The 22,276-nt window shown below is 41.0% G+C and overlaps 1 protein-coding gene across 1 annotated transcript in view; it reads right to left on the bottom strand.

Moving 5' to 3' along the window:
- Positions 1-22,276, bottom strand: part of LOC122321159 (cell adhesion molecule Dscam2-like) — a 994,286-nt gene that overhangs the window by 308,986 nt on the left and 663,024 nt on the right. The gene's annotated exons all lie outside the window — the stretch shown is intronic.

Genomic DNA, 22,276 nt, shown 5'->3' with positions numbered 1-22,276 from the left:
GGTTTTTCCCAACATACGAGTACAATGGCTTTATCTCAACACCGCTTCGTATTCTCGCTGCTACTCCTGGATCCGCCCGGCTCCGTCGTCGGCGTCTCCGGTTGGTTGTTCTGGGTGTCCCGGTCGCCGCCGCTGCTACTCTTCGGGCTGCGGTGCCTTAGCTTCCCCTAGCCGTCGCCCTTTCGCTGGCCACACCCGGGCCTTCCTACCTCTTGGAAACATCCACTTGGGTCGTTTGGGATTGATCAAAAGGTTGGGAGCGCTCTTCCGCTCTGCTACTTTAGGGAACCAGCGCGCATACGAGGTAGCGAGCCGGGACCTGGAGTTGGCCGCGGACCTCACACCTCCGCTACTCCAGGGATCCACCAAGCATACGCACTAGCGGGTCTGGATGGAAAGTTGGCTGCGAACTGTCGCCCCCGCTTCTCCAAGGATCCACCGCGCATACGCGCAAGCCAGCTGGGATTGGGAGTTGACTGCGGATTTAATTTTAAGTCTCGGTTTTATTTCTTGGAAAAGGAAATATTCCTTCTCACAGTGGTTTGTGGAAACGTTCCACCGAATTTATTCACCGTTCCACCGTTATTCACCAATTTATTCATCCACCATTCCATCACAGATATAATACCATTGCTATATTTACAACCGATGCCTCAACCCGCCCAGGCTTACGCCAGGCAGGATGTGCAGTCTTGGTCTTGCAGGCCGGTTGACTGAGGTAAACGACTGAGACCGGCTTAGGTATTGGCTCCCGTTGTCGCCGTTCGCTCTCTACTGCTGCTTCGTTGCTTCTCTCGGCTCACTGACTTTGCCCTTCCACTATGGCTGACGACACCTGGTCCCAGTTAATCACATTTCTCAGTCGCAGGCCGGGGATGCTCACGAAGGGCACGAAGGCTCTCCTTACCGGTTTAGGACACAGACTCGGTTGCATGCGTTGGGAGTCTTTTGACTAGACCGTGGTTTCGCCGATCAGTCTCCGGGATGGGCTTAAGTTCCAGTGTCGGCCTCTCCTCGCTTTAAAGTATCACATCTCTTCGTCGCGGTAAGGATTCGGTATGCCGTACACCTGACCAGTCCATTTGTTTCATTCGTTTCAAGGCTAACTGCTGTGTTCGGGCCATTGCCCAACTCGACCATTTTACCAATGGTTTCAGTGGAACCGTTGTGGCACCTTGTGTCGCTTGTGTCCTCGATTGTCGTGTTGTCAGACTTTCTGAAGGCGGTTCTCAACACTACCAGCTCATTTTAAGTTAACTCTACTACTTGATTGTCGGACTCTCCAAGGGCGGTCCTCCTTCCCGCAACTGGGAACCTTGCCGTCCGTGCAACTTGGCTCCTCCCGACCACGGACCTCTGCCAGAAAGGTCAAAGAAAGTCAAATGGAAGGTCAAGTCGTTGGATCGAGAAGGACTCTCGGTAGCTCTTCATGCGTTCGAATATTATTATTATTATTAACAATGAACTGTTATTTCTATATTATTATAACTAAGAGTAAGGATAAATTAAGTTAAAAGATATTCCATAATTTTGGATTTAATTACAACTAGGGATAGTTCAGGGGACATTAAATGGGATAACGAGTTATAATTTTTACAAATAACGCGGAATGGATCGTGTTCCGCAAAATTAGATCTAGAAATTGGTAACCAAAGGGGTCGGAATGATCTAGTTACTCTATTAGGCACAGAAAACAATAATTTTTCAAGAAGTACTTGTGAGTCAACCTGTCCAAGAATAAGCACATGAAGCAGCATAACCCCAGCACAAGTACGGCGCTCTTTTAAAGGAGGTAGGTTTAGTAATTTTAACCGGCAATTATACGACGGGAGGGAAGTGGCAGTATCCCAGTTTAAGCCTTTTAACGCAAATAGCAGAAACTGCTTTTGGACTGATTCAATCCTCCTTTGGTGAACAAAGTATTGCGGACTCCAAACGCTAGAACAGTATTCTAAGATAGGACGAACCAACGATACGTATAGAGTTTTAGTTGTGAAAGGATCATCAAATTCTTTAGACCAACGTTTGATAAAAGCTAGCACACCTCTGGCTTTATTAACTGTTAGTGATATGTGGTCGTTGAAGAACAACTTATTGTCAAAAATTACTCCAAGATCGTTAATTAGGAAAACACGATCTAAGACGTTATTCCCAAGAGAGTACGAAACGATGTGAGGCACACTGCGATTGAACGTGATAACTTTACACTTAGAGCAGTTAAGCAAAAGGAGATTGTTTGAGCACCACAAGAAGACTTCGTTAAGGTCTAGTTGCAAGTGTCTATGAAGGAAATGGTCTGAGAAAGAAAGACATAACTTGACATCATCAGCATACATAAATGTAGTAGCATAGTTTACAACACTAGGTAAATCGTTGACAAAAAGAACAAACAGAAGAGGTCCTAAGTGACTACCTTGTGGGACACCAGATGAAACATTTATAATCTGTGATGAACTGTTTTTAAACAAAACACGCTGCGTGCGGTTCGATAGATAAGAGGTCAACCACTGTACTATATGAGGAGAAAACCCCAAAAGACACAGCTTATGAAGGAGGAGATGGTGGTTAACAGAGTCAAACGCTTTACTAAAGTCAGTGTACACCACATCAGTTTGCATGCGGCTCAGAAAACCTCTGTGGATAAACGAAGTGAATTCAAGAAGGTTAGTTGTGGTAGAGCGATGCTTGACAAAACCATGCTGTGAAGTGGAAATAATACTTTTACAAAAATGTTGCAGTTGGAAAGTAACCAGTTTCTCAAGCAGTTTGGGAATCGCAGATAGCTTAGCAATCCCCCGGTAGTTCTCAATAAGTGCTTTAGAGCCTTTCTTATGAAGCGGAATAATAAAAGATTCATTCCATCTCTTGGGGAGACATGCCAGCTCCAAGGATAAGTTGAATAAGATAGTGAGAGGATAGCAAAGGATATCAGAACAGTACCTTAGAACACAGCTAGGAACATTGTCAGGACCAGCAGAGAATGATATATCTATTGTTGAAAGAGCTTCGAACAGATCCTGAATTCGAAATTTTGTAAAGTAAATGTTGTTTATATGTGGTAATTTATAAGGATAAGTAGAATTGTGGTTATATGAATCGGACGAATAGGTGGTTTAAAAAAATGACACAAAGAAATTAGCAATACCTTGCTCAGAAGAATGTGAAATATTTTTATATGATAGGGAAGGAGGAAAAAGATTTGATTTACGTTTCATATTGACAAAAGAGTATAAGGAGCTTGGATCATTACGAAAGTTTACTTTACAATTCCTGATATAATGCTTATAGAGTATATCGTTGAGATTAATAAACTGGTTGCGAACAGATAGAATGTTTGACTGGTGGCACATCGATCCTGACTTAAGAAACTTTTTGTAAGCTCTGGATTTCCTGTTCTTAAGACGAGAAAGGTGTTTATTATAGCAAGGTGGTTTTGTAGACAATGATACAGGGACTTCCGGAACAAATTTGTTCAAGGCATTATGAATTATTTCGTAAAACGAATCCGTAGCTGCTTCAATTGTGTTTATAGATGAAAGAAAATTCCAATCGATTTCAGCTAAATGATTCCGAAGGGCAATAAAATCAGTCTTTCTGAAGCATTTGAAACGAGGTTTAGCATTAAAGCAAGCATCATTGTGAGGCACATCAATTAACACCGATGCTAATAGTGTAGGGTGGTGAATGTCTTCAGGAAGCGATAGCGGCGGGGACCGAATGACTGTCACAGAGGATGACACATTAGAAAAAATAAGGTCGAGAAATCTGCCATGAGTGTTATGAATTGGATTAATTTGGAGCAGGGCAAGATCGGTTAAGCCATCGATAAAGTCGTTATGACAACTGGAAAGCAAGGAATTGTCTACCTCAGACGGGATCCAGGAAATGATGGGAAGGTTGAAATCTCCCATGATTAGGATTAAATCACGGTCCTTGGCCAACAAAGAGACAGACCTAATGGCATCAAGATGGTGAAAGTACACAATATCTTCAGCCATGGGAGGAATGTAGGAACAGGTCAGAAAAATATGAGACGAGCCAGTTAAAATTTTCACCGCAATGAACTCAATTCCGAACTCGTTCGTGAAAGGAATAATTTCAGAAGGGTACTTATTAGTAACAGCAATGAGGACACCACCTGCAAAAGTTGGACGATCCAATCGAAACACTATGAATTTGGAAACAAGAATTTCATAATCAGAGACAGAGGAGTTAAGCCAAGTTTCAGTAAGCACGATAGCATCAAAATCAAAAGAAGCACTCTTTGTAAAAAACTGGCTCAGCTTACCCAGAATACTTCTAACGTTTTGATAGCAGCAGGAAAATACTCTGTTATTCAGTTTTTTGAAGCAGTTTCTGCAGGGATAGGATTCTGAGCGTCTTTTGCTAGGAATTCATGAACGATACTGTGCTCAGGCCAGGCTACAGGATCAAGTGCTTTTTCAAGGTAGGAATCAGGTAGAACTATTTTAAAAGAAGATATAGAACGCTTATGCTTAAAGTTAAACTTAAAAATAGCTATTTCATTAGGAGCTACCTTAAGATGGTTTAACAGGTGACTCTTGACATCATCAACAGTAGCATCCGGCATAAGCCGAGAGACAAAAATGGCTTTACGAGGAGCAACCGCCCTCAGCGTAAGTCCAGAAGATCTAACTTCAGGCGCCACACCAACCAGAGGCCTTGGAGACATCACAGCTAGAGCAGAGGGTAGGTTGTCCAACGATGGGGGTTGTCCAACGATGTCCAACGATGGAGGCTCCAAGATGAGAGGTGGCTCGAGATTTGTACTTGGTACGCTGATCGCTTCTTGCAAGGGATGAATATTAGAGTGCCCTGAAGGAAGGCTCATCAAGTCCCTTGGTACTGGAACAGCATAAGTAGGTAGACTAGTAGGCGACGGTAAAATGTTTGGTGTTGAAAATTCATCGACTTGTACAGCATGGGATGTAGGGGTATTCAATAATTTAGCAGTCAGCAGGTTGTTGTTCGGAATTTTTCGTCTGGGGGATTCACTTAACAACTTTAGCCCAAGGAATTGAGTTTCAAGAGCGAGGAATTGCTCATTAAGGGCCGAGAATTGTTTGCGGACATCTAGGAAACCATTTCTCGTCTGTTTCATAAAAGTCCGCATCTCTGACTCAATTTCTCTACAAGCGATGCAAGACCATGTCAGGCCAATTTTCTTGTTGATAAGGTCACTTATCCGACCATTGTGTCCTCCTTCAGCACATTTAATATGTGAGCAGTTATTGCAGAGCCAACAAGACAGGTATGAGTCACCCGTGATGGTTCCACCAAATTCACATTTTTTTGCTGTGCAAGTAAGACTCATTTTTGGCTTCTTTTTGACGGAATGCAGACCACTGTAATAGCGTGTAAAGAATTTAGGCTCTCTGAAGCACTCTGTAGCCGAGAGTGGACGATCAGATCGGATGTAAGAGATGACGTTACAAAAGAGATGTGCAACGAAGGTTCGGCGTCGTGAAGAACAACAAACTCCGCAGTAACTATGAATGTAACGGGTTACGTCCGGAGAGTACAGCTCGGAGAGACTTATGTCGGAGAATATAGTTAAAGCGCAACAGAGATAACTTTAACCGATTAAATGTATAAATTGGAAATAAATAGTTCAATGAACTTAATAAGTCGAATTTATTTTTAGGGATTAATTGTTATATTTCAACTTGTCGCAGAAGGAGAAAGCTTGAGTTCAAGATCGAAAATAATTGCAAACTGGCAAGAGCGATCGAAGAAACACGTCCGGGTACGGCAAGTGAATATACAGATCAACAGATCTCAATATCTTCCCCTGAGGCCTTATCGAATTAGCTAGCGAGAACAGGGGCATCTGCCTGCAGAAGCAGATGTGCCATGCAAGAAGACGGTACCAAAGGCCAAGGGGCTCAGAAGAAATGGAAGCCCAAACCCCAGGCTATAGCAAGCATGCAAGAGCGAGTGCTTTAAGAAGATCGGCGACGAGGCAGAGGTGAACCTATGGATAAAAAAAGATGAAAATCATCATGAAAAAGATGACGGAGCCCTTATGTCAATTTAGAGGAAAAGATTGACGCCAGGAAAACTCCAAGACCCGACGGATTTCCAAACTTGACTGTATAGCAGGCAATGGACGAAAAATTGAGGGTCTTCTCAAACACCTTCTACAAGTGCCTTCAACATGAAACGTTTCCCACATAATAGAAAATTCTGCTGCAGAAAGGGAACAAAGCGAAAGACAGACCATTGGGATAAAGGCCCATATGCCTCCCGGACACTGTAAGGAAAGTCTTTGAGATAACCATCGCTACTGGCCGTACTCGAAATCCGTCGAAAAAAATGGTGAGCTTTCGGTCAACCAGTATGAATCATAAATCGCAGGCCGAGATCAACGTGTATTGTACAACAAGTATTGTACTCGTTGTATTGTAGTATTGTACAATACTCCGATTATTGTGCGATTTTATCATTTCATTAGATTCCATTGACTTAACTCGGCAAAATAGACCCGCATCCAAAAAACTGTTAGGAATTTAAATTTCTGTTGAAAGATGATCTTGAAGGTCGGATGACACTTTTAATAGCTGCGTATTCTTCTTATTAACAAACTCAGCTGTACCAATCGGGAATGGGTAAAGTTTTGAATAAACGGATTTGTATCCTTTAGCATGATTTAGCATAATATTAATCACGAAAATTTAAATAAAATAACAACTTGTACTTGGCAAGGAACAATATAAAATGGAGGGAAAATAAGTTTTTGGACTATTTTTATTACTGATTTTTTACATTTTTAAGCGAAACACACGGATATTGGAGATGATTCATGGAGATGATATAGTGGATGATTCTCCTGATGTAGTGGCGAGCAAAAATTTTTTCAATCGGGTTATTGCGGTCTACATAATTTTAAGAAGACATTTCATTTTTTCAAATCCGCTAGCAAAACAGCATTCTATCAACAAACGAAAATATTATTTTGGTTTTGCAGTTATGCAATGCGGTAATGCATTCGAGATAAGTTTTTATTGGATGTTTGATGGTGGATATCCTCAGTGGGAATAGCTTCACGCGGATGGACTCAGTATAATTAGCATATAACCCTCCTAAAGATAGTCTTCCTAAAATCACAGTCGAAAAATTTTAGCAGCTAAGGTTGGTTTCCGTATTGGATTGCATTGGCAGAAAGATCTAATGGCGCACCAGCCCGCATTAGTTTGTCAAAGCCTATTATAGCATTAAAAGTATAAAAATATTTGAAGTCTCTAGTTTGGAGCAGATGGATTTTAGTCTAAATCAGTGATCGGCACTTAATACATTTATATGATTTTAAAGCATTAGTATTAGTAACGAAAAACAGAAAGTTGACTGTGGGCATGACGTTTCACACATTTATACTGTGTGTGTGTGGCAGAGCGCGGGCAGAGCAATTTCCTATGCCCGCAGGATTTGCAATGCGGTAATGCATTCGAGATAAGTTTTTATTGGATGTTTGATGGTGGATATCCTCAGTGGGAATAGCTTCACGCGGATGGACTCAGTATAATTAGCATATAACCCTCCTAAAGATAGTCTTCCTAAAATCACAGTCGAAAAATTTTAGCTGCTAAGATTGGTTTCCGTATTGGATTGCATTGGCAGAAAGATCTAATGGCGCACCAGCCCGCAATAGCTTGTCAAAGCCTATTATAGCATTAAAAGTATAAAAATATTTGAAGTCCCTAGTTTGGAGCAGATGGATTTTAGTCTAAATCAGTGATCGGCACTTAATACATTTATATGATCTTAAAGCATTAGTATTAGTAACGAAAAGCAGAAAGTTGACTGTGGGCATGACGTTTCACAATTTCACACAGAGCAATTTCCTATGCCCGCAGGATAGGGCCGGTCTACATTTATACCGCTGGTCTTAATATATTCTTAGGCATTTAGTTTTAGCCGTCGCTCATTGAACAGCATAAGAGTCTCTGATTCAAAAAAAATGATAATTTTATTTTTGTCCAATAGGTCCAAAGAGTTTGTGAGGTGACTCCGAGAGTGCTTAGCTAAGGCCTACCTTCCCTGAAGGTCAGATGTGAATAAACTGAGGGGCCCATAGTTATACTCGCCTCAAGGGCGCCTCATAAATAAATAGCTCCGGTTAGCTAGCGGGCTTGGATGTGTTTCGAGATTCGGGCCAGAGAACCAACCCTCGTACCTGTCTCCAAAGACGTCGTGTGGTTCTAAGGGAGTGACGATGTTGTGGCCTGTAACAATGAGCGGTCTGTGAAACTATTCAAGTCGGAGGTACAGAATCTCAGGGAGATCTACGAGGGCGCCAAGTTCGTTGCGCTTAGCTGGTGTGATGTGTCTTGTACGCCCCGAGCAAAGATATGGATTCCAGCATTTTTTAGGAGCCGAGTCAGATCCTCCCAATGCTTTTACGGTAAAACCGCACTTTCAAACGGCGGATTAGCGCATGGAAAGGTTGAGCCAATGAAGCTCAATCAGCAGCATATCGAAAAAAATCTCGAAATGTACATCATCTCTTCATGAGATGGTCAATCACTAAAAAACTAGCTTTATCTTGGTCCAAGACAAGGACATCACAGGTAACTGCTTAGCAGACGAATTGGCTCGCATAGGTACCCCTTCACCACTCCAGTATAAAATGGAGGGTGCTGGAAAACCAATAGCCTCTTACAAACTCCAACTTAGGTGTTGAGTTACCGAGCGCTTTCGGTTGCCGGCAAATTTCGCAATTCCCATCAAATAATAATTTGCCAATCGGATAGTTTTTTATACCCTTGCAGAGGGTATTATAATTTTGTCCAAAAGTGTGCAACGCAGTGAAGGAGACATCTCCGACCCTATAAAGTATATATATTCTTTCAGGATCACCTCCTGAGTTGATATGAGCATGTCCGTCTGTCCGTCTGTCTGTCCGTCTGTCTGTCTGTCCGTTTCTACGCGAACTAGTCTGTCAGTTTTGAAGCTATCGTCTTGAAACTTTGCACACACCCTTCTTTCCTTTGCACGCAGTATATAAGTCGGAACGGCCGAGATCGGCCGACTATATCCTATAGCTGCCATATAACTGATTGATCGGAAATGGTATAACTTTGGTGTTTTTAGAGTTAGAGACTTAAAATTTGACATGAGAGCTATTTTTGGCAAATTACGACATGCCAAATTTCATAAGGATCGGCCGACTATATCTTATAGCTGCCATATAACTGAACGATCGGAAATGACCCAACTTTCGTGTTTTTGAAGATAGAAAGCTGGAATTTGGTACAGATTATATTTTTGGTCAGTTAATCCGACCTAAGAAATTTCATAAGGATCGGCCGACTATATCCTATAGCTGCCATATAACTGAACGATCGGAAATGGTATTTGGTAGAAATATCAACTTTCGTATTTTTGAAGATAGAAGCTTGGGACTTTTTTTTAGATTTTTTATTGTAATTAATTGGTTTCATTATGATAAATCATAATCATAAAGATCGGCCAACTATATCCGATGTTTGCGATATATATCCGGTTTTAACTGCAAGGGTATATAAACTTCGGCTCCGTCCGAAGTTAGCTTTCCTTTCTTGTTTTTTTTTGATATAAGGTTTTTGGAACTTTCTACAGATTTTATTTTTTCCAATTGAATTGATTTTTTTTACCAACCAAATTTCATAGGGATTGACCGTCTATATCCTGATATTTAATAAACCATCGGAAGTTGCATTTGATGTTTGATAAAAATACCAATTTTGCTATTTTATAAGATAGAAGTAGGAGTAGGAAGTCCTTGGGGTCCAGCCCCGCGATGGTAGAATTGGAGTCTTGCCCTCCTAAGTCGGGTCCGTGTAGGGGAAAGCTAAATGGACTCCATTTTGATGGTGTCGGGGAGCTTATCATTGACTCTAACACTACGTCTGGCATTATGGCCCATCGAGTTGTATACCAGATGCCCCGTCGCTGCTGTGTCCATTTTTTTTTTTCTGCTCGATTCACAAATGGGGTCTTAAGATAATGGTAAGGGCTTATAACGTAGGGGATCTGGGTGCGAGAGTATCTATTGCTTTTCCTTAGATATCAAGAGGAAGATTCTTCTTAGAAGGCTTATACAATTAACCTTAAAATTACCTTGGTGTCGCAGGTGAGCAGTCAGTTTAATATAATCAGGTGCGCTTGCGTGACTTCTCGTGGGTGATACTACTCCAGGTCACCGATCCCTTCTTCGTTTTTGTGTCTCATGATGACGGACTCGGACAATCAAAATTTCATCACTATGTAGAGTCCAGCGCATTTGGTTTTTGAAATTTGATCTACCATCACCAGGGATCCCAACTCGAGACACTCGTATTGATTGCTAACGAGAGCTCGGAAAGTACCTCACCGGATGATCGATTGTCGAGGAATTGCGCTATCATCGTTTTCATAGTGCTATTTTCCCGCTTTTTTGCGATTTTTCCTTGACGGTAGATGAAATTGAATTGATACTGCTACAGCTCTAATGCCCACCGGGCGATGCGTTCATAGGGGTTGCCAATGGAGTTCAGCTATTTGCGGACGAGGTGATCTGTAATCACGTCACGTTTATAAAGAGATAATAACGTAATTTGTGCATGGCCCAAACAATGGCCCATAGAGGAGTAGTTTTCCTCTGCTCGTTCGATTTTTCCGAAAAAATCAGAGAAAGTCTATGCCTAAAGTTATCGCTTCAAATATGTTGGGCATGACTAGCAAGGCCATGTGAACTATCCCCTTGGCTAAGCTGGTAGGCACTTCCCGAGATTTAGTGGCCATCTTAGGCGATCGGTCCGCCAGGAAGAAGAATTTTCACTTCCGAATCTAAGTGACTGGCGACAGTTTCGCTGATGAAACTTCTGAAGACGCCTGTGTCCACAATAGCAGAGAAGTCCTCGGCCTCGACTCTGATTAGTGCTACGATCAGTCAAATGTGATGGCTGGGTCACCGCTTGATCCCGTTGTGTGCAAAAAACTAATGGTCCTTGTGGAGACCTGCACCAGCATCAGAGAGCAGAGAGGAGATGGAGAGCAAGTAGGCTCGTATGCGGGGGAGTGAAGGGAAATAATTGTTTGATGGACGTCGACGAAGTCGGACGAATAAAAGTGGTACCATTTGTGCCAAAGTATATTAACATCTTTGTGTAGTGCGTGCCAATAGCGTTGTTACACCGGCGAAGAGTAAAAAAACACGCATATTAATAAGTTACACAAAGCGTGGAGAATTTGAAAAAAAACAACGAATCTGCCCACAGGAGCCTCAAAATCATGCATGCAAAGTGGACAAGAAGGGCAAGAAAAGTGCCGCTTCGAATTCTAAGAAGCTGAGCGCAAATAGAAGAATGGAAAAAAAAAAAACCGTTGCATAGGCGAGACACACGTCAATAGCCAAAGTGTGCCGGTACACATGTACATACAGATTTACATATAAATGGGTGTATAATGATTATGGTGATGTGCAAGGCAATAAAACATGAGTAAAATAAGTCATGTACGGTGTCAGCCGATTAAACTGCAGCTACTGCAAAACTGAAGTTCATTTTAAAGGAAATACATAGAAGAGCGAAAAAAAAGTATTAATATCGCAAGAATACAATTGGCCCTAAGAAAAAAGATTGTATACAATGGCAGCGTCAGCCAATTAAATTGGGGCTGCTACGAAATAATAAAACAAAAGGAAAAAAAAGAGCGAGATAAAGGTTAAACTAAGAAAAAAGACACACATTTTTCAAAGAATGAAAATTATTTGAAGAGCAACTGACATAAATTGACCAAGATTCATTTGGATTTTAGGGGAATTTTTTTGTTTTGTTATGATTCTTGAAATCAAAAAATAATTTTTTTTGTTCAGTTTAATATAATCAAGACTGATATCAAACCAGTCAATGGACAAAGCGCTATGGCGGACAGAGTAGAAGGCGTGGTTGCGCGCATTTGAGATTTATATAGATACGGAGAAGACCGCCTCAGCTTATAAGAAGAGGAACAAGCTCCTGCATTTCGACAGACCTCAGGTTTAAGCCGTACTTTAAAACATTCCAGGGGCCTTAATTCCATTTGACGAGAAGAATAAGCTGTACGAATATTATTTGCCGCAGCGGAACTCCCCGTTTGAAAGACATCTGTTAAAGCCATGATGCCGCTAGAAGGAGAAGGTTTCAAAGGTTTTTCCTAACCAGGCTGCGCAGCCAAATCGATAAATGTTCATCCGGACTAAAAACCAAATCGAGGAGATCTGCTTGAAGAACAAGATCATTGTTTGGTCGTTGAGATTTTTCAATGCCGTAAGTAAAAAAGCCAAATTGTGTATAATTGTAAACGTTATAAAAAAGGTTTATTTTCTGCATTCAGATATGCAGATCAGCTTATGGTGCATGCAGAGACTCAAGTAAAGAACAAAGAGGGTGGCCCGAATAATCACTGCTTAGCTAAAGCTCTCGATAATGGACTGGGCGGCGCGATCTAGACATTTGCGGACCTAAAACTCTCTAAAATAAACTAGTGAATCGAGCGGCCGAGAGAGAGTCGGCTTGCGACCAACTAAGCTACTTGTACATACTTAAGCGTAATAAATAAATATTACACTAAACATTACATTAACATTATTTAAACATCAACATTAAACGGCGTGCTGCCGCCTGACCCGACAATCATAAAATGTGGAATTTGGTAGACCTAAAGAAAAAACTACTGGAAAGGAATTCACATTGAAGGAGGTTATAGGGACCTGTAATATAGACGAACTGGTGAACGGACAGACGCAGTCTATGACTCCCCAGGACAAACCAATTAGCATTAACAAAACAGTTCAGCGAGGTGTGGTCCGGAATGGGGTAGATGCGGGAAGAAAGGACACGGAAAAAACAGTTTGGACTGTCTGGCGAGGAAAATGAAATGCAGGAGGTGCGATAAAATTGGCCATTTTTCTAGAAAATGTTGCACATTGCACATTGCTCGCACATGGAAATTGGACAACAACAAAAATGAGCCGGATAAAAAGCGGAGACCAACTGAAAATTCGACAATAAAGGCTATATCTGGTAATATTGGACTAAAACTGGAAAGTGCGTTAAATCTAGATATCATTGAACCTGTGTTGGGACCAAGCTCTTGGATCTCTCCAGTCGTAATCTTTCAAGGACGATGGGGACATTCGAGTATGTTTTTAGATGCGACGGGCCATAACAAAGCCATACGGCACGAAAATAATCCGTTGCAAACTTTCGATACGTTCATGACGAAACTCAAGGGGGCCAAATATTTTTTCCGACTGGACTTAAAAAACGCATATCACTAGTTGGAGCTTGATGAGTTTGACGAGGCGAAGGTTCCACGCATAGTATCTTTTCCAAGTGAGAGTCTGTCAACGAGATGGTTCTTAAAGCAACTTTAGCTCTTAGTGCTACTGTAGGCAAGTTCCGGTTTCGGCTTTCTTTCTCCATGTGGTCTTAAAAATGGCGTCCTCTGCTTTTTTTGCGTCGTTGTTCTTTGATTTCTGCTTCATTGTTTTATGAGCGGCTAATGCCGTCATTTGCGCTCAGCTTAGAGTGCTCCCGTCGACAAGTGCCGTTGTGTTTCTCCCTCATGCCTGCCGTTGTCATTGCCCGCGTCTGCGTCGATGGCTTAAACTCTAGCTTTTGGGGCCAGCTTTTGGCTCGGTAATGTTGAACAAACGTGCACCAGAACTAGTGTGTGCTTATGAGGGCGGTCCAGAGCGGCCACCATGCGCAGAGATATCCTCAGAAAAATGCAATGGCTAGACAGGCCCTTGGCTCGTAGAGTTCTCGGGCGAGCGGACACTTGGATCCCGACCAAGGACACTTGGACGAGGACGCCCGACGAACACTTGGATTGGTGTTCTTCCTTAACCCTTCTTTAACACTAAAATTACGTAAATATAATACGCACATCTGTTTATTTTGATTTGATTCTATATTTTACTTTTGTTCTCTACTTGGATTCTATATTTTTCTTTTATAATTACCCAGCTGGAGTCTTGTGCTGCCGGCGAAGATATCGAAGGAATCGCCGAAGGATTGACTAGCAAATCCTAGTCAAGAAGCTGGGTCCTTTAACCCAGGCTAAGTGGGAGGAAACTCAAGCTGCTTTAATGGAGGAAACGATTCCGACGTAGGCCCGGTTTTTGGAGCAGCGGTGTCGAACTCTTAAGACTGTGGATCGTCTTCGGCTCCCGAGGTATCCTCACCGCCTGATCAGACTGCTGCCGGTTCCGTCAGCGCCAGCGTGCGTTGCTACGACCATTCCAGTGAGCAACTGCTATGGTGGCTAGTGGTCCTCCGTGACCACGGCCAGCTCGCAGGAAAGGCATCAATTTGAATAGGTGACATCTGCTCGGTAAATTGAGATTTCCTCTAATGGCGACAAGGCAATCTATATTTTGTTCCAAGCTGTTTCCATGTGCCCTGGATTTGACTCATCCTAATCTAGCATATTTAACCAAAGTTCCTAGAATAGGATCTTTCCTTTTGTATGTATGGGGCTTAATAAGCAGAGGTCGCCTAAAGATGTTCCGCTTAGTCGCCCTTTGACCCATGACTGAAGCATCGCCAACCCAAGCGATTCCTAATGGTTTTGTCAGTTCTGAGTCCGATAGAATTATTGGCTTAATCTGTGGGAGCGATTTTGATGAGACTGGTACCATTCGAATGGGCTAAAAATTAGCTTTCTCGTGGTATACCGTACATTTCTTTAAAAAAAAGGTAAATTTGATTAATGGCGGCTGCCTTGTTGGGCAGCATCAAAACACGTAACCGTGCTCTCGGATGCAGTAACTACATTAAACCACTTGCTCAATTCAAACCCAGCGTTTCGAAAAACCTTAGTTACTTCAGGTTCAATTTTTTTTAGGTCCTCAGCGAAACCAAAACCTAATAACATATCGTCTACTTAAAATCGGACCCAATAACTTTGTCAGCTTGAGGTTACATATAGTCAGCGTTAAAGTGCTATATGTAACGGCGTTGAGCTTGCACAGTTTCAAGGACTCTGATGGGTTTTCCTCCACACACTTAACAATTGATCAATTCTTCTTGGCAATTCAGGCTAATGACAGGCTGTTGAGAAGTTAAGGAATTAGCTTAATATTTTTCCGATACTATCCATCCAAGGAGAGTTTTTTGGGGGATGGTTTGGCCCTTGTTTTATTTGGCCAACGGACAACAGTTCGAAAAATGACTCGGCTCCAATTAACATGTCTATCCGCTGAGGTTTATAGAAATATGGGTCTGCTAACGGCAAGTTCTTTGATAGGTCCCAATCTTTCACGTTCATTTACTGGTCAGGGTGATAACCCGATATAGTTGTCAAAATCCAAATGTCGAACGGAAACTCACTACCATTAATTGTTGACTTCACCACAGTGTTTTCTTAACCTGGGAATGAGCTTGACCAATTCCAAGAAAGTTTATACACGATTCCTCCCTACGGATCTTTCCGATCTTCAGTAATGAAATTCATTTGTGACCCAATGTCAAACAATGCTCGGGCCAATATGTGCTCACCATTCTTATTTCGAACTCTTGCGATCGTTGTCGCTAACACAACCCATTATAGGGATGACGGATGCAAAGCATGTGATGTAGAAGTGCCATTTAGATTTAGCGCTGAAGGAGGATATTCATTCGGTGATGATAACGGAAAGTTATTTTGGGTCACAGTATCTTGCTGCATAAGTTTGTGGTGCGATCTTGCACAAATTTGACTCCTAGTCGATTTACACTTCGCAGTCTCTTCAGCGGACAGGTGCTGGTACCTACGACAGCGGCCATTCCTCATAATCCAGGAATTTTTCCCATTTTTGTCTAGTCTCTGGATCTTCTTTACTCAAAACTAAAAAGCATATTATAACTGAAAAGCATATAAAAATCCTAAATAATTATATTTTGCAATTTTAGTGACATTTCCTATGGATAATAATGACCCGTAAATCGATGACACAGATTTTTTTTTTTTATTTTGAACGTTGCTTTTATTTCTTGAATCTTCTCTTTGCGAGACTAACAAGAGGTGTATAAAATCATGTATATTAGTAACTTAACTAACAGTCATATTGACTGATACGGAGTTAGACGGCCCTAAAAATCGATTGCTGGGTTGGGAGGCGGGATACGCTAGAAACCCGAGCCAATCCCCGAGCGAGAAAATTTGGGTGCGACAGTTTTTCTTTGTATGACTCTTTTTGCTTCTGGATTTCGTCTTTCACTGCGAGGATGCCCAGATCCCGGTGGATGTTTTCGTTGCGAACATACTAAGGTGCCCCTGTGATAGTTCTCAAGATTTTTGATTGTGAACTGGCTTCCGCCGTGGGCTTTCCCATCTGGATAATCTGTGCGGTAGATTGTGTAGCCTCTTATATGAAATTTGTATTTGCTTGTAAGATGCGTTTCCACCAGTAGCATAACGTAAATATGGTTTTCGGTCAAGAATTGTGACAATTCTAGTTTATTCCGTGATACACCATTGGCGTTTCACATTGATATTCGTAGCGCCTGCATAGACATTTAGACTGTTGTGCTACGAGCAGCTGTATCACCATGTTCTGGTTTTGAACAAGCGTTTGCATTGTCGTTTTCATGAATGACATAAGCTCCATCATACTTTGTTGGAGGGTAAGCATCATAGTTTCCGTTTTGCTGTGTGACTGTTCTGTGGCCTGTTGAGCGCTTTGAGAGTTAGGATGAATTGGAATTTCCCTTTCAGATCGTAGAGCATCGGCGTAGGAGAAGCCGTTGGTGGTGTTTAGTGGACCGAATGAGGATCTTGCAGCTTTGGCGAAGAAGACGTCTGGCGTAGTTTTTGACGCAATTTACCCATTCTGTGGATTTTGGTTGCCATACATCCTCTATAGTTTGCCGTATGGTTGCAGTTTTCCGCAGTTTCCACATTTCTTCACATGTGGGCGTCCCCGCAGACTACACAGACAGCCCGAAGTGTGCAGTAAGACCTTGTGATCCATACTCTTGACAATTAGTGCTTTGCACTGAACCGTTGCGTTTATGTAGCTCTTCAACAGTGATTTTCCGATGCAAAAGATATTGCAGGTTATAAATTGGGTGGAATTCGTTCTTCTTCAGCGACCTGGTTTCTGGCTCGAGCTCGAACTTGAAGAGGGGTTGTGGCTTTTTATCTTTATTTAGAATGTTTATAACATTCTTGGCGGAGAAGCCCTTTTCTTTAAGGGCGGTTTTTATTTCCGCGGCGGTAACATCAGGTTCTACACCCTTTACTACCACTTGTAGGCCCTTATTGCTTTTCAGCTGGTACGTATAATAGTGTTTCTGTACAGTGTCCAGATATTTGGACACGACTCGGAAGTGTTCTTCAGTCTTGGTTTGCACCTTTGTTTCACGGATGTTTCCTTTGATAAGCGGAACAACATGAAAGTTGTCACCGTTCCCGATCAACGACGCAATTTTGTTGACCAGGGCACGAGCATTTCTCCCTAGTAGATTTTGGAGGGAGCTTGGGTTTTTTTGCGGTGTCTTGGGCTGGTTGGTTTTCCTCAACCTCCGCCAGTAGGGCAAATCTGTTAGTAGTGGATCTGTCTGGTTCTTTATCGATCTTCGGGACACGGTTAATTATTGTTTTATTGCCTGCCGGATTACTCTGCGGGCTTAACTTGCGCTTAATTTGGATGTAGCGATACATTCCAGTCTGTGTGGCCGTGGCCGCTTTCTTAGCGGGTTGCTCTTAATCGCCGATTTTTCCACTTCGGTATCGCGGATTGAAAACTAAGAGTAGAAGCCGTTCCTTTGGTTCACTCCCTCGTTTTTTTGATCGTTGCTCAATGAGCTCATTGCGTGGCGTTTATTTTTTTTTAAACAATGCACTAGTTTTGGTTTAGAACATCACAACTGTTATAAGAAGCTTGTCTATGGCTTTTAATAAATTGTAGTTCAGCGTCTTCTCACTTATATTGGGTAACCCCAGTTTTTTGATTAGCTGTATTATGGTCCAGTTTTCCCGGAGCTCGGACAAAGCACGTCCGCTCAGTTCGGTAGTTCGACGGTTAAAATGATGACACAGATGGCTGCGAAACTTTCGGAAGGCTGAATAAGTTTTTTCCCAAAGAAAAGACATTTGTTATCGTAAACTCCAGCTTTCAGACTAGCGATAGCTTTGCCATAATTACTTTGCCTTGATAGTTCCTAGGGCATCTTTTAATAACTTTGCAAGAAAAATATAAAGCTTTTCTTTAAAAATGTATGCTTCTAGAGTTCCCTAACAAGAGTCTTATTTACCAGTTCAATGCCAATTAAATTCCATATTTTGGGATCTTTCAGATTCTCATCAAGAATGAATTTCGCAAGACCTGGTAGTCTTGGACGGTCTTCATTTGAAATTGAAATTATAAAGACCGATATTAAATTTTTTAAGGTTATAAGGTTTTTTCAACCTTTGAGATTTTTCAAGGCTATGTTGATACTCCAAAAGTAAAAATACCGAAATTAATAATTGAGCTTTATACGATTATTTTGCATGAGGATAAAATATAACGATTCAGCAGTGACTAAGCAGTGAGGGGCAAAACGCACAAATTTTAAAATTTGAGTGTATGCGTAGCAGCACTAAAGTGCACTAAAATAGTATATTTTATTTTAAAGAAAGCTTTTCTAGTAACAGTTTTTAAACAAATAAAAAACTACGCTTCCCTATTTATATTTTTTTTTATAGAGAAAACTTGTTCCAACCCAATTTCTGAAAAAATGTGACATTTTTTACGCAAGGAAACTTCTGATCGATACCAAAAATGGTTTTAATTGAAGCCTCAAGCGTGGGGCGATATGGATCCTCTGGGGTTAAACGGGGCACAGCTCAGGACTAAGCTCTAATAGCCGACCTAACGAATTTCTAGCATGGTTTATTTGACCCAGGGACATGTCAAATATGACCGCGGTGAAATCATACCACGTGATAAGTTATCGACATTACACCACTTTAATTCTGGGACATTAATGTCTCCCAGAGCTACATGTTGGTCACGTTCCGTCATAAGATTAAAAACGGATTGAATAGCCGACAAATGATTCCAGTATGTGGGCGGTTCAGACAAAGGCGTTATATATGAACAGGTATTGTATAAAGATTTAGCGGACAAAAATATTTTAATGCAATTAAATTCGAAGTCACAACACTCTTGTGATTTCACCTCATCAGAAGCAAGTAGGGAGTCTACCGAAATGAGGACTCCACCCCTCTTTTGCAGAGGTCGATGGCGTCTAAAAGGGGTTTACTTACTTCGAAAAACTTCGGAGGTAAAGATCTCCGGCTTTATCCAAGTTTGTGTAAAGGCTATAATAAGGGATCCAGAGATAGAACTATCAGAATATAGTTTAGGAAGTTTGCTACGTAGCCCCCTAGTATTCTGATAAATAATTGTTAGTGACGATTTTTAATTTAGTGGACGAAGAAGAAGTAGAAGGAAGAAGTTTCACTCCCACTTGTCTTAAAACTTGTTTCATTACGGTACTAGGCTGATGTTCAGGGCGAATGTTCTCTGGCCAAAAACTGAGTAACCAAATCGTCTTGAACATCAGCGAGAGCACACGAATCTTGAAAGAAGACGTGCGCCTTATATATTTGTATTTATATTCAGCCATGTCCTTCACCTTTATATCGGTATTTGTTTTGGCTATGATATAAGCCGTGATATTAATCTCTGAAGTAGCAGGGGTAGGCTGAGAAACAAATATATTTTTTTATGGAGAAATCACCTGTTTTGGTGTGGCAGCTACGAAGACTGCAGGATCAGTCAGTACCGGTGGTCGGGGGTTTCATTCACTTGGACCCGTTGTATTACTCGAAGGGACGGAAGACACATTGGACCATTAATAGCACTGAGATATTCGGACGGCGACTTGTTCTCAGTTCTATCCCTTGGGGTAGCCAGGTATATGAGAGGCAGCGTTATTGTCGGCTGAGAAGGCTGAAGCTGATCACTAGCAGCTGAAGGCCGTTAAGCTAATTGTCAAGCGCGCAGAGTCATTGATTTTTTTTAAACAAAATCTTTAAATCCGTTCTTTTCTGATGAACGATGTCATTTCGTCCTGGACAGCACGACAGTTATCGCAAAAATAATGGAGACCAAACCTACAGGAAATGGCATCCGAAACTGAGGCAGTGATCCCGGCCAAATTTGAATTCCATTTTAATATTAAAAATATAAAAAGTTACTTTGAACTACTGTGCCAAATAGAGCTAATATGGGAGCTTTGAAGAGAGTGATTAAAGTGGTTAAAGGAAAACGCAGAAATAGAGATTAAAACCTTTGTTTCACAAAAAAAAAAAGAAAAGAAGAGGAAGAAGCCGAGACGAGCTATGCTTAGTTTAAAATTAAATAAATTATTATTTCGTCCCCAAATATGTCACAGGACTCGTGAAGCGATATGGTTCTCAAAAGCACTCGTTCTCGTTAGTCGAATCTACTACTAATATTCTAAAGAAAACTACGGAAGAAGTTAATTCAAGTTGCAAAAGTATGAACAAAAGAATAAAAAATATTAGTACTAAAGGATTCTGCAAGAGTCGTATTACGTATACTTATTTATATTACGAGTCTATTAAATTCTTTATGGTAACAACAAAATTGAGTAGTTTGAACGATGAATGTGAAAAAATGCAAGCATGCATCATAAGCCTGTTAATTGATATTAACCATGGAAGGCCTAACACCAACATTTTGCGCCCAAGTCAGCTTAAAACTGAAATAGCTTAAGGACGTCCTATCCGAAAATTTGATTCGCCAGGGAAAAGATCAGGTGCAGAACTAATGGATGTATACACCTTACTTACGGCAAGAAGATTGTTCGAAGACCCTGTTTTGGCGGCATGCATCTAAACTGTATAGGGTTATTCCTGTTCCATTTAGACAAGAAAATCAAACTATCCTAGCTCACATTGACTCAATTGTATTTAGTGTACTACTTTGAAATATATTCATACCACTTAATGACGGACTCTACCATTAATAAATACCAAAAGTGGCAAACAACAAAACAAACAAAAAACTATCATCAATTTCCTTTTGGGTAGAGCTAGAAAAAAGAAGTAGTTGGTTGCTTAAAGTTTAAGCATTGAACTTGAGGAAAACAAGAAATTGAGGCTCCAATATGGCCAATCCTAAATTCAGATTATTGATTTTCCGGAATAAAGCATATTTAAAATCAGTTCAGAATGTACAGCTCGGACCGATGATAAAATTCGAATTTCTCAGTATATTATTGAAACTGATAGTCAAGAAACAATAGCTTCGGCTTAAATAGGAGAAATAAAGTAAAATTCGAGAATGTCTTGGGACCCTCTAAAGCCACCTTTTAATAATCATACAGAAGAATTAGCTCACTTGGCCAAACAAATAGAAGATTTGAAAGCACAAAATTTAGACCAGTGGTACTCATACCATTGCTCTCGCTGCTCATTTGTTTTTGCAAATGCTCATGCCTACCGAGTTGTGTGAGTCTGCTTACGCCATAAGATTCGTTGCTCACGCCATAAAGCATCGTTGGTCCCATCATAAGCAAAGGGCAATTACAATAACAATTTTTCGTGTTTTCCCTATTCTCCTCAATCGTACTAATCCGAATGAATTTTGTTGTTGGAGTGCCGAAAACTTTTCACTGCAAGAAATTTGTTCTTATTTTTGTTTCTGCCAAAATGGTCGACCTGTAGCGATGAATTTGTTCTTCGCAGAACATTTTTTTTTAAACTAAGAAGCTCTGCATATTTGGTCATAGTATAATAATAAGCTGTTGTAAAATATGTAGGGCCTTTTTTTAATTTCTGTAATAAAATGTATTTTTTATTATAGTGATATTTTTAAATCCCTTGTGAATGTTACTTTAATTTTATTTTTCAGTGCAGCCACATGGATGGGAAAAAATATTTCGCACCAATGTATTGGTGATTTTTTGCATTGATATGGGATTTTGCTCTTCCGTATGCAGAGCTTGGGCACCACTGATTTAGATTCTAAATTTTAGAGCAGTAGGGGGAAAAACGCACACACGTTTAAAATTGGAATGTATGCGTAACAGAAAAAAACAGTGAGAGCAGAGTATTGCAAAAATCAAAGCACTGAGCGGCAGAATTTCCGACCCTATGCACGCGTGCTATTCAAAATGAGAGTTTGCCCCCCACTGCTCTAAATTAAAATTTTAAAAATTTTAAAATTTCCTAAATTAAAGGAAGATAAGAATATACGTATACATATATAATTATGTAGGCCGTATAATTACGTTTACAAGCGTTTTTGGAG

The sequence above is a fragment of the Drosophila bipectinata genome, chromosome 2R (genome assembly GCF_030179905.1).
Source record: "Drosophila bipectinata strain 14024-0381.07 chromosome 2R, DbipHiC1v2, whole genome shotgun sequence".
NCBI classification, from domain to species: domain Eukaryota; kingdom Metazoa; phylum Arthropoda; class Insecta; order Diptera; family Drosophilidae; genus Drosophila; species Drosophila bipectinata.
This window is presented reverse-complemented; position numbering and strand designations above follow the sequence as displayed.